Source organism: Miscanthus floridulus, chromosome 9, assembly GCF_019320115.1.
Source record: "Miscanthus floridulus cultivar M001 chromosome 9, ASM1932011v1, whole genome shotgun sequence".
Taxonomy (NCBI): domain Eukaryota; kingdom Viridiplantae; phylum Streptophyta; class Magnoliopsida; order Poales; family Poaceae; genus Miscanthus; species Miscanthus floridulus.
This window is the reverse complement of record NC_089588.1, coordinates 13,579,977-13,596,429: the sequence shown is the minus strand read 5'-3', so window position 1 is coordinate 13,596,429 and position 16,453 is coordinate 13,579,977. Positions and strand designations below refer to the sequence as shown.

Here is a 16,453-nt window from a genome sequence, read left to right as displayed (position 1 = left end):
TTTGGACGTTCTTCGGGCTATTTGTTCTTAGGACCATACAACCACTCCTTGAAACGACACTTCGCTATTGAATACACCTAAATAACGTGACATTAGTACATGACACATATAGCTCAACATTTCAACACATACACTTTACACTTACTACATGCTTGTTTGGACACACAAACTCCAACGTATTGTTAGAGTTTATCACAGCTCGGTCTCCGCAATGGCACAGAGGAGGTTCCTTGAGTCGTCTAACTGCGGCTAAGTGCTTCTCCTTAGCCGTCATTGGAGGGGGGTTAGGGGGAGGTGGAACCCACCGCTCGAAGTGCTCTTGTGGATGTCGCCCTCTCCACCAATCGTCGAAAATAAGGTACCTGGGGTCAAACTTGTCTGCACCGTCGATCCACTGAAAGAAAAAGCACCTCATGGTCCTACATAACAAAAATTTAACAAAATATTAGTAATCTAGTAATACAAATGAAGAAGAAAAATATATGAAAACAATTACTTACATTAAAACGACTGCACGTGTAGAAGCAACGAGCCGTTGTGTCCGGATGTCTCGATTGAAACACGTCGGCCGGACGACCACAGTCACAATTAGGGACAGGGAGTTCAGGAGGGACGGGTGCATCTTTGCTAGACTCGTCGGGGTACATTTCTCTAAGACGACCCCGTTTTTGCCATAACTGCTCCCGAAACATGTCTTCCATCTAATAAAACGGTTCAAATTAAACATCAATCAAAACAACGCAAATTAATGTAAAATGTAATCATTTGCAATGCAACTAAAATATTATAACCAATAATTATAGCAACAAAAATATACATGGCAAACATACTTCTACCCAATGTTTTCCTAAACGGTAAACGGTAGACAGTCGGCGAGGTCTCGTGTAGCGTTTAGACCGTGTACACGGCGTGTACACGGTTTTACACGGATTACTCGTTTTTACTTTATTTGTAAAAATAACTATAATAACCTGTGTATATATTCCTATAACATAGATAATATCATAATATAGAATTACACAACAACGGTTAGTCCAATAATATAGAATTAAGAACCTAAGTGCTAGACCTAATAGCCTAAGTGCCTAATAAAATACTCCATCCATCCCAAAATAAACATTTGTAATATTTTGAAAATAATTTATTTTCAAAATATTACCTAGTGTTCACCTACACGGCCGTGTAAACCGATTACACGGCCGTTTTTTACCGTTTACACGGCGATCCCGTGTAACCTACCGTTTATGGCCTAAACTGCACGTTCGGCTACCGAGTAGCGATTACACGCCGAGTAATCGGTCTACACGGCCGTGTAGGCGAACACTGCTTCTACCTAAATAATTAACCTTAACATTGACAAAATCAAACTAATATCTTCACCATTCAAACGAAAATAAAATGTGCGTCATTACCTTGAACGAGGACGAGGAGGGAGGGAGGCGGCCGGGGAATGGAAGGGAAGGGAGGGATGCGACAATGGAGGGCCGGGCTACCGCCGTTCGTGGCGCGGCGGTCGGCGTGCTTGGCGACGGGCGGGCACGGGAGCGACGGCTAGGCGGCCTTGCTGCTCGGGCAGCGGGACTAGCCATTGGGTTATACCCGGCTCTGCCGCGCCACGGATCAGGGCGCGCCACGGCCGCGCCAAGATCGGTGGCGCGGCAGGCCCTGCCACGTCTGCGGTCAGCGTTTCTGGTCGCCGCCACGTTAGCCCGCTGTCGCGCCACCATGCATGGCGCGGCACAGGCATTTGGCCGCGCCTGGGCAATAGGCGCGGCCAAAAGTGTTAGTTTTTTTTTTAAATCCGACAGTGTTAGATTCAAAATTAGTTTCCAAAAATTGTTAAAATTAAAAAAAATTCAGGGTTGTTCACCAAAATTTCTATTCTTATCAATACATAAGAATATATAGAAGAGGCTCTTGGAGTTGCTCTGAGTTGGCTCAACAATTTGGGAAGAAATGATATGATAGTTCTAGTAACTGACCAGCAGCACTACTTGAAGCTAGGATGGACGGCAGACCAACAGAGAGAGAGGAGTTCTGAGGAGTGAAGGTGAGTAATCCGCGCACAAGGCATAGCATAGGCTACCCGGTTCAACTTGGCTGCCTGTTTATGTTGAACTGAATTTGAAATTTGCCCATCAGTCTAGTGAGTGCACGATGTATGTTGAATTGGCGTGTACACTCTCTACTCTCCTTGATATGCTCGTGTACTTCGATTGCATCGTTCTACCTAAAAGTATATATGCTTTGGATTATTGGACAATCTGTGACAATGACCCAAGTTGTTGGTGACCACAACTGTCACCTGAAACGCACGCACAATGCCTTATGTAACAGCTAACAGTTGCTCTGAGATCAAGTAAAGTGTTAGTGCTTCAGATAGATCATCGTTTGGAACGGATAATCTCCAAGTTCGTGGAGTTGCCGGCCAGTGGCGACGCCGGCCGGAGCTCCGACGGCGACGGGGCAGGCCGAGGCAGCGCCATGGCGGCCGGAATGTAGGTAGTACAGTTGGAAAGGGCCCAAGGAATATGGGGCTGGGCTTTCCGTTTTCATTCATTGCTGGTTAGTGGGCTGGGCTACTGGACCGTAGCACGCAGATAAGGCCCACTACTAAGGTGCGCTTGCTTTTCATCAGCATCTCTATGATAAGTGCTATCCACATTGAGTCATTGACTCTAGCTGAGTTCCTGGCATTTTCGTACTGGATGACTAGAACATATGACAAATTCAATCACTTGCTTCCCCTTTTGCAAATGAAACATTAGAAAAAAAACAAGAAAAAGATCAGCCGATCCCATGCCAACAACAAGAAAAAGACTCCAAATGACCCTATATGTGCAATCAAAAAAGGCCCTCTGCTCTCTGGTTTAGCAACAACATGATATACGCATCACTACCATTTAAGCAATTCGAGATTGAATTTAGTTGGTGAAAGTAATACCATAATTAAGCATATATAGCCATAGGCACTAAAAATAGATGAAATTCATGTTATATATAGTATAATGTAGCAGGTAAAGTGATAGTAAAGTTGGGACATACGTACCTCTCACGTATCCTTTTTCTTCGCGTGCTGTCATAACTTGTTGCCTCTCAACTCTCAAGACGTCGTATCAACCTCCACATTGGCTGCTTTAGAGGAAATTAAACCTTCCTTCGTTAAAGAGGCAAGCAGTATTGTCGCGCCTAATTTCATTTATAGTATATCTCTTTCTACTCTTTTAACTCTAGAACTATACTAATCCCTCTATTCTAAATTAGAAGATGTTTTTAATTTTTAGATATATTTTTGTTTGCTATGTACTTGGATATATACACTATGCTTATGTTTAAATATTAGTAAAAAATGTATCTAAAAAAGCCAATGCAAAAAGTCTTCTAGGTTATAATGGAGGGAGTACGTATATCATATGTGAGCTAATAAGTTTATAGCATGCCGAGATATAGCTAGCCCTCCTCACAAGTTGCCTTCTTTTTCTCGTGCACTTCTCCACAACTTGCCTTCTCTCTAGTAGTCTTGGCAGTGCTCGCTCTCATTATAATAGAATATTTAATTTGTCACTACTGCTTGCTATTAATGGAGTGTGGAGTCTGGAAAATTTTCCACTTACATAAAAGGGTGAAGAAAATGAGGTGCCAGCATTGCTTGACCTATCTTACCACACAACAAATTATGATTCGAGTACTGTGCATCATTTTCATAGATAGGACACCATAATTATATGGTGAAAGTCTTTGTCAATCACATCTATTATAATATTAAATATTATCCATGGTCACATTTTCTTGATCTAGACATTTTCCTATGAAGAACAAAAATGCAACAAAAGAAATTTTATATGCCTAGCTATGCTGTCCACAATGAGCTAACCTTGTGCACAACTAAAAAACCATTCCTGCCTTCGCCTTCTGGTTCGACAACTACTATATACACACACACCGTTACCACTTAAACAAAATTAGAGATTTAATAGTAGTCCAGCAAATGCTAGTAGCATCAGCATAGACAATAACATAAAATGAATTTTATGTTATATAGACGTGTCCGTCAACAGCGTGATATATGTAATGACTTCATCAATCTTGAGATTTACCGGTCCAAACTCAATCCTATAAAGGTGCTCATAGGGCTATAGGGTACTTAACACATGCATCTCACAATGTTGTGTTTTTTCGAATGTTATCTTAGAAGGGCGGGCCTGGTGCAAGAGGTAGAGTCTTACCGCCTGTGACCGGAAGGTCCTGGGTTTGAGTCGCGGTCTCCTCACATTGCACAGGCGAGGGTAAGGCTTGCACTAACACCCTTCCCCAGATCCCGCACAGAGCGGGAGCTCTCTGCACTGGGTACGCCCTTTATCTTATTGTTACCTCTCATGATGACATATCCACCTCTTCATCAGATGCTAGGAAATTAAACTTCCTTCATTATTAGAATGGAGTATTTTTCTTATAAGTTAAATTTAAAAGGTTGTATTAGATGTAACATTTTTTTACTTCTAAGTTATATTGTGTATCTTATGAACTGAGTGTACCTCCCTTATTAGATTTCTTTTGGTGGAAGTGGAACCTACCGACCCAAATTCAAGTCCTCACTTGAAGTGAGTGCTCGTATTTTTTGGATTTATTCCCTGAGTTAATAACATATTTCAGTGGTATGCGTCATACCCATCGATAATGAAGTGCATATGGTGACTTAATCTCGTGATCTATTAGCTCAATCTTTCATAGGTGATCATAGGCATAAGGTGTGCATGCATGCGTCCATAGGTGAGTGCACGTGAGCGATTGTGTTTGTATTGTGATTCATGTATATATCTCTTATAATTCTATTATTATATTATGTCACCCGGTAAAACTCCATATGAGGTAGAAGCATGCCAAGATACATGTAGCCCTCCTCACTAGCTAGTTACCCTCTAATCAATTTTGGACAACCTACCTCCTCTCTAGTAGCCTGGGCAATGCTCCTCTTATTGCATCCAGAACTTTTTCGGCTTGTCATTGCATGTTGTCTTATCTGTTAACCATAGCATGAAGCAAACTCATAGCTAGATGCGGTTGGATACAACACGAATACATTCTATAGCACCCCTAAAAATGAATGCAAACATCCACCCTGAAAAAATGTAGATGTAAATTCTATAGCACCCCTAAATGCAAACATCCACCAAAAAATGTTGACGTGCAGATCTATACTCGTCTCGTGTAGTATGGTGCATGATCCATACTTTCTTTATTATAATTTTTCATATACCTATGGAGAACTTTTTTCTACAAGTTAGCATGATAACGCCATAGTCCGCGCTGCCACTAAACCTTCTATGTATCACGCATATACCATACTATGCGCCACTAATCTTTTAGCCACATAATCCAAAGTTGAACTAAGCTACGGCTTTCAAGGGAAATTGGTCGATCCACATCATGTAGTTTGTAAAACAATGGTGATGATGTCAAACTTATTTACCACTATATTTCTTTTTGTAATGATGGAGCTAAAGCACCATGCACCACCCTAGCATTTTGTGAAAAAGCTACTTTAAGGAAATTACATACTTATTAATTTTCATCTAAGATGCACATATAAGATCCTTTTAACTTGTTCGTATTGAGTTTTGGTAAATTGTGAAGTTTTATGTTGAAATGTTACATTATAAAAGTTATATTAAGTTGGATGATACAAGCAAGAATTATGTCTATCCGAATGTATATACATATATACAAAAAAAAAACAATTTTACCAACTCTCGTCTTTCAAGAAAAACAAAAAAAAAAGGATTTTTACCAACTTTCTGATGTGTTCAAGATAATGGCAGGGAAGAGTACCATTACAATTCCGATGGGCGCTGCGCTAAGCCAGCCGGTTTCTCCTTCACGTGTGTCGTCAATCTCAAATCGCTTTGACTTTTTCCTCCAAGGAACAGGAACACTGGTGAGAAAAAGGGGGACGAGTCGACGCGAATTGCAATTGCAATTGCAATTGCAATCAACCAATCAATCAAGGCTGCTTTCCTCGTTCAACCCACGATGACTAAAAATGGCAATGGGCCCCGATCCCTGATTCCCGCGGGGAATTTCCCTACTAGAGAACGGGGATGTGATCAATTAACTTTCTACGGGGATTTAAATGGTAGGAAATCTTCCCCGTCGGGTCTAACGGGGCCGGGTCTGATAGACTATCCCCCGTCCCCGTTTTCCCGCGTCCCCGTTTCTCAAAGCCTATACAGCCTGTTTACTCGGCCCATCAAAGCTCAAGTCGAACATACATATATAAGCAGCAGAAAACTTAACTGCCCCTAGCCCTCGTCCTCTCCTCTCCTTGTGTCGCCCGCCGCTGCCACATTGCTTAACCGCATGCCACCTGCACCACACCCCGCGCGCTACTGCAGTCCACAAGGTGATCCCATGGGAGCACCCGACCCTCCAACAGCGGCGGCGCATCCGCGTCTGGCTCCCCATCGGCAGCAGAGGAGCATCACGTGTGGCTCCCTAACGGCAACAGCGCGCGGCACCCTACAGGCAGCAATGCGTGCAGCGCGGGTCCCCTAGGCCAGCGGTGGTTTCTTGAAGCAGGTAGGCACTTGAGCTTCAGATCAAGACTTACTTGTCACCAGCGCCATGGATTTTTCCTTCACGTCACTTCTCAAGATCTTCTATGACCACACAATAGATTGAGCCGTTCATGCTCATTAATGTGCTGCTTCTTGCTATTTAGCAATTTCTAGATTATGATCCGAGCTGTACTCTAATGTTGTATTGATGACCTTATGTAATTGGTGATGAATTGACCGATCGTGAATGACGATAAATTAGTACTTATGCGGAGACAGAGATCCCGACGAGGAATTTTCTCCATGCGAGGATGAGGACGGGGGAGAAAGTGTCCCGTGAGCTTTGGCGGGGACGGAGATTTTTTCTCCCTGCGGGGACGGGGATGGAGAGGCATTCTCGAACGACGACGCAAGTTCGATCCGTGACAAACAACAAACCGCATTAGAAACCAAGCAACAACGGCAAACCCATCACATCATCCATCGCGCCATAAGCCAGTGAAGTGAGGCCGCCGAATTTGGATCGATCGAATCGAAGAAAAAAAAAGAAAGGAAAAAAAAAGGCGAAAAGGAAATCGTGCCTTGAAGCCTCCTCTTCGTCTTCGTCGTCTTCTTCCTCCGGCGGCGCCCCGCGGACGGAGAGATTGAGCCGAGGAGCCCCGAAAAGCAGCAGCACCAAGCCGCGCGCGGCGCAGGCAGGCGTCTCGTCAGCGTCATCTCTATCCTCGCGGCGCAGGCGCGAGCGAGGAGGAAGTGGAGGCAAGGAGGAAAGCGAAGCAACGGACGCCCGCCGAAAGAAAAAAAAAACTGACCTTTTTCTCCCTCTTTCTGCTCGCATTAAAATCCCCCCCGCTCCCCTGCTCCCAAATCCCGAGCTCTCCCCCTCTTCCGTCCCCTGCCCTACGTAGCCGCCGCCGGCGCTCAGATTGCCGCCCCTCGCCCGCACCGATCGCCCCCGCCCACCTTCCCGTCCGTTCCTGCTCGGGCGACGGCGATTCCTGCACCGCCGCCTCCAGCACGGCGGTTCCTGCATAGCCTCAACCCTCAAGTCGCCCGCCTCCACCAGCGGCTGCTAGGCGGCGCCTCCTCCAGCGCCGGCGAAGAAGCAAGCGGCTAGCGGCTCTCTCTCCCGGGGGTGGCCATGGTGGACATCAGCGAGTGCTCGCCGGTGCCCGAGTCCGTGCCGGCGCACCCGGACCCCGAGTCCGTGCCGGCGCACCCGGACCCCGCGTCCGTGTCCCCGGACGCGTGGCGGCGCTTCGAGACCGCCGCGCTCGCCGTGGTCATCAAGATCCAGCCCACCGCCGCCTCCGAGCAACTCCGCGCTGCCGTCATCGAGTACGTCCAGCGCCTCTTCTGGTTCCAAGCCCGGTATCAGGTATTCATTCATTCCCTCACCTTCCCTGCCACAGTTGTTTGTGGTCTCAGTGTTCTGTAGCTTAAAGGCTCGTCGATTCTTCAATAGCATGGGGTAGTGAAACACCTAGGTTTTCTTTATCAGCATCTGTTGTGCTATGAGCCATCACATTCTTCAGATTATGCAAATGGTTGTTTAGGTGCTTTAGGAGGAATACATAGAGTTTTAGTGCCATTTTTTCGTATTTTAGGAATTGAGGTCATCGAATTGAAGCTAAAGATACACATTACATGTTCCTTCATACTGCTTACTGCTGAGTTGCTAGTTACCATGCTTGTGATTTCACTTAGCTGTGCTCTAGTTGCTGTCTCTGGCATGTGATTTTCCTAACCCTAGTGATTGCCGCGCGAAACCGGTATGTATATTCAAACCCTTGCCCTTTTTTGCTGGGTACTTGAGGTGTCAAGTGTTTATTGGTGAATGAGTACAGAGTCGTACTGATTTGCTTTGTCGGTTGCGCGCTTGAGCCTCCACGTGCTTCGGCGGGGAGGACCTTTAATGGGACTGTGAATTGGCTGTCGGAGGCATGTTATCACATTAAACACAGTGAAACTGATGATCGTGGATTGGAGGGCTGGACATACCTTGTATCTTACTGTCTTCTTTTTCTGTGACGTGGAACTCCGTAGGTTACTCATGTTACCCGACAAGGAACAGCTGCATGTCTGCTATGCCCCAGTCAAGTCAGAACATCTTGAGTTCAGCTGGAATGGTCTGTTAGGATGTAATTGTAGGATTGAATCATAGAATCTAAGATCTTGCCTGATTTAATCTGAGATACACATGCAGTATTTAAAATATACCATGTCATTCATTTAATAATAAATTTCTTTCATTGTACATTAGATTAGAAGCATGTAAAATAATAGTCCAGATTAATTGTCTCTCCTTGCCTATGCAAATAATTAAATATATGAGTGTGTAAAAGGTGGACCTTTATTCATAATTGCGTACTAGGATTGGTCGAATCAGGTAGGATCGTATTTAAACTGCTATTATGATTTTACCAAACTTGTGCTAGAATCATGGAATGTGAATATTGGACGAAAAAGATCCAATCTTAGGAGCGAACCAGTCAATAAATCTAGGATCTTATCATGTGATACTTTAATACTTGATGTTTTCTGGCTGGCTGTGTTATGGAGGTTGTTTTCTTATTGCTGTTTATACAAGCGGACACATGAGACCTAGCAAACGTTTGTTAAAACTTGAGATTGGATACAAGACACAGAGGGTTAAGTTGAACTATGTATGAAATCAGTAAATCAGTTAGGCGCATTACGTGTTTGCTTCTACCAGATGTTCACATGTATAACATCTGACTACTACTAGTGGCACTTCTGTACATGCACATGAGTGAAATATCATTGTTCTACCAAATTTTGTGCTGCTCTGATGCTTTCTTGCTGCTATTGTAATGCCATGTGAGACAGAAAGACCTACAGTCTAACCTCCTGTGTTTGTGAAAAATAGGTCTTTCCATTTGGATCTGTTCCATTGAAAACATATCTTCCTGATGGAGATATTGACTTGACATTATTCGGCCCTGCGATTTCTGATGAGAATCTAGCAAATGAAGTATGTGCTATTCTAAAATCGGAAGAGCGAAGGAAAGATTCTGAATTTGAAGTCAAGGATGTCCATTATGTCCCTGCTGAGGTATTTCACTCTGCCATATCAATCTTTTTTTTTATAGGTACCATATTGCTCTTTGTTTCGAATATATTTAACTTGAGGTCAACCATCACTATACCATCTTTTTAGAGTTTTCACTTATTGGAGGTGGTTGTTTTGTATGCATTCCACTTGTTTAATGAACTTACTTTTATAATTCCTGCATTCTACTTATAAGTGCTTATTTGTGCACATTATGTAAAATTGGAGAAATACCATTTTATTGTACTTAATGCAACTCTTCTCCATCTTGCATATTACATCTTTGGAGCATATGGAATTATGAATATGCCAATATTTCATCAGGTACTGGGCTGACTATAAAAAGGAAAAAAGTAGTTACCAATACTCATAACATTTTCAATCGCTGTTTTTGAGGGTTCTTGCACTCTTGCTATGCACAGTAGTGTGGCATAGATTATTGGAGAAATCCATCTTGTTTTGTATGTGTTGGCTAGGGACAAATTTTGGGCACATGCGAGCTTCTTGTTTCACATATTGTTGTCTGATCATAAATCTCCCTGGTGGCAGGTCAAGCTGGTTAAATGTTTGGTACAAAACATTGTCGTAGACATCTCAGTTAATCAGATTGGTGGGCTGTGCACACTATGTTTTCTTGAGAAGGTAATATTTCAAATGTTGCCATAAAGATGGAGTTGTGTAGTTTTTTTTGTCCATAAAACTCAGATTTGATACTCTTAATAAGATGAAAAAAATGTTCCCTTGCCTTCCTACTATACGTAGGATCTAAGAGGATTAGTTCCACTTTGTGGTTCCTTATGTCATACTGCATAGTGATAAACATATTGATAATAAATAATTTTTCTGTAGGTCGATCAAAACTTTGGAAAGAATCACCTGTTTAAGAGAAGCATAATGCTTGTCAAAGACTGGTGCTATTACGAAAGCCGTATTCTTGGTGCCCATCATGGTCTAATATCCACATATGCCTTGGAGACTTTAGTTTTATACGTTTTCCATATCTTCCACAAGTCTTTGGATGGTCCATTGGCTGTAAGTTATGTCTTAAATTTTTCTGCTGCTCTTTTTTTGCCATGTTATATTGACATTCTTCATGATACATACCTTCCTATGGGTGTGATGACTATATGCCCTTCTGCAGGTCCTCTATAGATTTCTTGACTATTATAGTAAATTTGATTGGGACAATAAGGGGATCAGCTTGTTTGGACCTGTTTCCTTATCTTCACTACCTGAGCTAGTTAGTAAGTGAATGCACTCTTAAGTGTGCAGAATGTTGTCTATTTTCGATTGCAATTATTGGTCATTGACATGCTTTTGTTGAACAGCTGACCCACCAGATACCCAAGATGATGATTTTCTTCAACGAGAGGAGTTTCTAAAAGAATGCACAGAGTCTTTTAGTGTTCTCCCTAGAAACTCTGAGACAAATCCTAGAGTATTCTCACGAAGATTTCTAAATATAGTTGATCCACTAAAGCAGAGTAATAACCTTGGACGCAGTGTCAGTAAAGGTTTGTTCCTGCCTCTGGATCATCAATTATGATAATAGAAATGAATAATGTATTCCTGAATTTTCTCTTGTCACTTAAATCTGTCAATAAGATTCTCAACTTGATGTTCCAACCTTAAACCTTTGTATGAGCCCATTTGCATAAGGACTTACAGTGCCAGTCAGAGAAAAAAAATCCTGCTTCACTTGTTTTTGTCAAGTTTGAATATTTATTCCACAGACTGCTCAGCTAAACTTTTGAACTGTCTGCAAAATTTACAAAATGTTTCATTTCATGATTTGTGGTTTTATGACCTCGTCTCATTGAATCCTTTTGCCTACATCATCACACTATCTTTTCACCTAATGCATGATTGAAGTGGATTGCCCTCATCCATTGTTGTACTGCTTCGTAAGTGCTTATTCAAATATGCTGCTTCCATATCTACCCTGTCCAAAACTCCAAATCTATAATTCTTGCTATCTAATGTTGTATTGACTGCGTTTCTTCTACATTGCTGATGCACACCCAAGAGTTATCATTTCAGTTTTGCATAGAAGAAACTGTTGCCATTTAAGAATATAGTATGTCTACACTCACTTACCAGCCACCCATTGTGCTGCGCCTAAGCAGTAAGCACAATCTGCAACACCTTTTCACCATTTTGCACTACATTAATATCACATGCTGCTGCCATTTCTCCGTCAGAACATGAGTACTGATCTCATTATGTTTTGAGTTCGTGAGTATTTATGCTTTTCATTTGATTTACAGGAATAGCTTTCTTGTGGTACACAGCTGAAGTGCTTCATTCTGATATTTCTTTTTCTAAAAGAATTTTATCTTTATTGCACTGCTCCATGTGCAGGAAACTTTTACCGGATACGCAGCGCATTTGATTTTGGTGCTCGTAAGCTTGGCAAGATTCTTCAAGTGCCTTCTTGTCCCTGTCAGTGAAGTCAATCAGTTTTTCAGGAACACTCTAAAGAGAAACCGTACTGGTTTAAGGCCAGATGTTTGGGTGAGCTCTTCTGATCTTGTTACAAATGATCCTGTTTCATCAGTCTTAGATGTGGAAAGAGTCAACAAGGTTACGCCCAACAATTCCTGCGATGTTCTGTCTAATCAGCTCAGTAACATCAACATTTCAGATTCCAACAATCATGGCCCAGTAAAGCAAAAAGAATGTAACTCTATGGCTGACCACAAGGAGATAAAATCTGTTTCTTGGGGTTTGCTAGATAGTGATGCCACGAGTCACACAGCTACTGATTCAGGTGGTGACTTCTCTGAAGCTTCACCAACACCTAGTGAAACCTGTACCTTGCAATCAGAAACCGGCAAGAAGGTTGATGTTAGAAATGACACAATCCCATCATACCATGGGGTTTCAGCAAAGCAGTTTACAGGCAGATCTCACCACTATATTGACGATGCTAAGCATAATGCTTACTCCTATTCTACTGGCTTAATTGATGGTCTGGGCACATCTAATTCAGTTTTAACATCAGATACACAACCTGGAGGTACCACCAATGACACAGTGCCAAATCTCACTGGAGATTTCGATACAAATTTTCATAATCTTCTGTATGCACGGGGTTTCCATCAGGACAGTCCTACGACTCAGTTATACTATCCAATGCCTATGCCACCTCCCCTGCAATATCAGAACATGCACCCATCAAATGGCCATGGCAGAAAAAATTCGTATGGATATGCTAGTAGGAATGGAGTCGTCCCTGGTCCTGTTTATCCGCCTGGCTATTTTGTGTATAGGCCATTGTATCAAGCAGATGATCATATGGCTATGAGGGCTCGTGGAACAGGCACCTACTTTCCTGACCCAGTACGTTCCCTCCTTGAGCATTCATCTTATGTTCTTAAAACTTAAAGGAACATCTGGTACTTGTTCATATGTTCGTTATCTTCATTCCTCGTGCTGTACGTGTGAACAGACATGCTCGTTTTCTTGTAATTCAGTTTTCATCTATTCTTTTGTATGCAATGATTTGTCCATTACGCTTCTGTTTTTTTACTTCAGAAGTGTTACTTTTCCTAGGTTTGTCCTCAAATTTTTATAGCTTGGACAGTTTTGTCTTGTTTTCATGCTAATTTTGTCTGCCTCATGGGACACTTCAGAATTTGCGCAAGGAAAGACCACCTACTGGACGTGGGGAGAGAGGAAGGAATCATTCCCATCAGAATAATTATCAAAAGTTTCACCACCATGCCCGACCGGATATACCTGTAGATATGATACCTTTTGACGAATTGAGGCATGAGCCACCACTGCAGATATATGCTCCTAGTGCAAATGATCATGGAATCCCATCTCCAATGAATATACCAATACCATCACCATCTTCCCAGTCTCCAAGGGATCCTTTGAATGTACCAATGCATTCTCCATCTTCCCAGGTTCGAAAGGATAATTTTCATGGCAATGGTTTTATGCTCTCGCAAGACAGTAAACTTGAGTTTGGGACCTTGGGGGCGTTGCCAAGGGAAGTTGCCTCCAAAGAGCATGCTAGCAGATCAGGTTCTGCCTCCAACAATCAAGGTTCTGGGCCTGTGACTGTGAGCCCCATGTCTATGGCGAAAAACACTGGAATGGGTTCCAACGGAATGAGGTAAGTGTGTTGCGATATTTTAGTTGCCAATACCAACAATTACTATCTGATGGGAAGAACATGCAATTAGTATGCTAGTCTATTGTTTGGTGTGAGTGAGTGTTGTACGGGTTCCAACCCCTTTTTTCTTCTTAATATAATGATAATCAGCTCTCCTTACGTATTCAAGGGAGAAACATGCAATTAGTGGACATTTCCATGCTACAAACAATGAGATAAATTTGGCTCTTTGTTAGGTTGGTGTTTTTGTAAAATTATCTAGATGCTCTTATTGTTCACTTTTGGGCAATTGATATATGAAGTAAATTATACTGTAGCCCCTAAGCTTTCAATTATGTGTTGCTTAGGTTTTTTTAATTGGTAGTTGCAAATAATGTGAGATAATTTAAATTGCCATTGGCTACATGATTATCATGTAAGGTCAACAAATATTAGATATCGTTGGATTTGCAAGAGGTTTTTTCAGATGTGTTTGGACAGATTTTTACTTGCTTATTTAGACCATGTTTGGGGTATATATGTGAAGTTCTCAAATCCATGGAATTAAGATATGCTTTTGGCTAACTCTAACCATGTCTGTTTCCTCTGTTGAAAGTTCAGCTTGAAACTGCGCTCCTTTTGAGTTTCACCTTGAAGATTTTCCACTCAATTTCCAGAGTTTACAATGGCTGAACACATATACCATACGATCTGCAGGAATGTTCAAGTTCAACCATACCGTCTCAAGGACAGTGGTGACTTCCCGCCACTATCCAGTTGATGTCGATTCTGTGTGTATGAGAGGCAACAGGATAATGATGAATGGTGTGCTCCTGACGCAGGAATGGGACAGCATGTCAGGGCGCCGAGTTCTTTGGCAAACGCATAACCCACGCTGTACGTCTGTTTTTTCTTCCTTTTTCTGAGTTGCCATAAGCACTGTCACTGCAACGCAGCCTGTGCTTTCTGTAACTGAGCTTTTTTGCGACAAAAGAGAAGTAAAAAAGAAAAAGAAAAAGAAAAGAAAAAGAGAGAAGGAGAACAAGAAACTGGAAGGGAAAAAAGGAAAGCAAAAGGGCTCTGAAACTGGATGACATGTAGATACTTTTAGGGGCACAGCCCCCTTGTGGCCTTGTTTCAGTTTTACAGATTATGGCGTCCCTCGAAGGGGAACAGATATGCTAGGGAAAGTAATAGAGCTAGCTAGCTAGTTTTGTTGTTTTGACCTCAGGATCATTGCTCATTGGAGAACTGGATTTTGTCCATGTCCACGTGAAATGGGGTTAGAGTTATAGCCCCTGTTTGCATGTAGAGGGATGGAGGGTCTTTTTCAGCTTGTTTTTTCAGCTGGAACAGTGTTTTCCTCTCACGACAAATCAGCCGGAACAGTGTTTTGACTTGTTTTTCAGCGAAGCGAACGAGGCCTTTGTGTTGAAAGGCCCCAATGTTTGCAGTTACTTTAGCTGCTTGAAAATGGATTAGGTGATACAGAATGTGTTAAACTTACTAGTCTTAAAAGAAGATTTAGTCTTTGCCAACCGAAAATGTCTTTGTTGTGTGTTCCTGTATATGCATAATCTGTCAAATTTGTAACCTAGCATTATGCTGTCTTGAAGCTCAATGTCTCATTTTTTCAGGTAAAAAGAAAAAAAAAACCTGCACTGTCCAGTAAAAATATATATTCAAACATCGTAAACCTTCTCTATCATGTCACTAAAATGAAATATGAAACTTGGTGATATTCTTTGTTAACCATACTTGCCAAAAGAAAGTGTACTTGCGAATCAGGGTTCTGACTCGATGGATGCACCTGCAATATTAAATTTGAACTGGATAAATAGGCTGATGAACTCTGAATTATTTCTAAAAGTACTTCAAATTTGAACTGCGATAAATAAGCTGATGAATTCTGAATTATTTCTAGGAGTACTTTAGGTCGTACTGCAACCCTGATCAGGAGCAACCAAGTTTGTGTACAGTGAAGGCCTGATTCCCTTTCAAAAACAATTTGCTTGGGCCAACCTGCTCTGCTAATATTCTCATTTTGTGTCTCTTTCATTTCAGGATGGGCTCATCGATAGACTCACCAAACATGCATCATGTAATGGCTTAGTCAAAATTTAAACTGCAATAATTGGCCCAAGCGTAAACTGCCAACCAACCTCACCCAATCCAAACCTCGAAACCTAGCATATAGGGAAGCAGAACCTTTCACTTTCAAATCACATCTGCCTGCAAGGTTCAGTAGATATAGATATATAAACAAGAAAACCCATTGCATGTTAGAGGACATTTTATTGCATTTGTGTCAACCGAAAAATGTGGGTAAAAATCCAATTTTCTTTTAAAAAAGCATTCATTTTGTTAGTTCATTGAATATTTTGAGATATCTTTGTTGGATACAAATATGGTGCGGATATTGCTCATCTTTTATCATACCGACCCCATTCTTTCTTTTTCATACAAAAAAGTGGAACATATCTATTGTGAATTATTAGATTGTAGAAATAAAAACACATCGTGGTTTTCCACGCATGTCATCTGATCCATATAGGATTATTGTCTATCCCATTTCACCACTACTGATAACCAATAATTCTGTTTGTTTATTTCCATATGTGATGTTACACTGCCAGTAAACAAGTAGCAATTATTTCTACAAAATATTGCACCTATAGACTGAGGTCAAACTAACTAACATGCTGTACGTATGCACTTCAA

At 41.9% G+C, this 16,453-nt stretch overlaps 1 pseudogene; it reads left to right on the top strand.

Moving 5' to 3' along the window:
• The first annotated feature begins 6,995 nt into the window (after window positions 1-6,995).
• LOC136483437 (uncharacterized) lies at window positions 6,996-15,129 on the top strand (annotated as a pseudogene).
• Window positions 15,130-16,453: the final 1,324 nt, after the last annotated feature.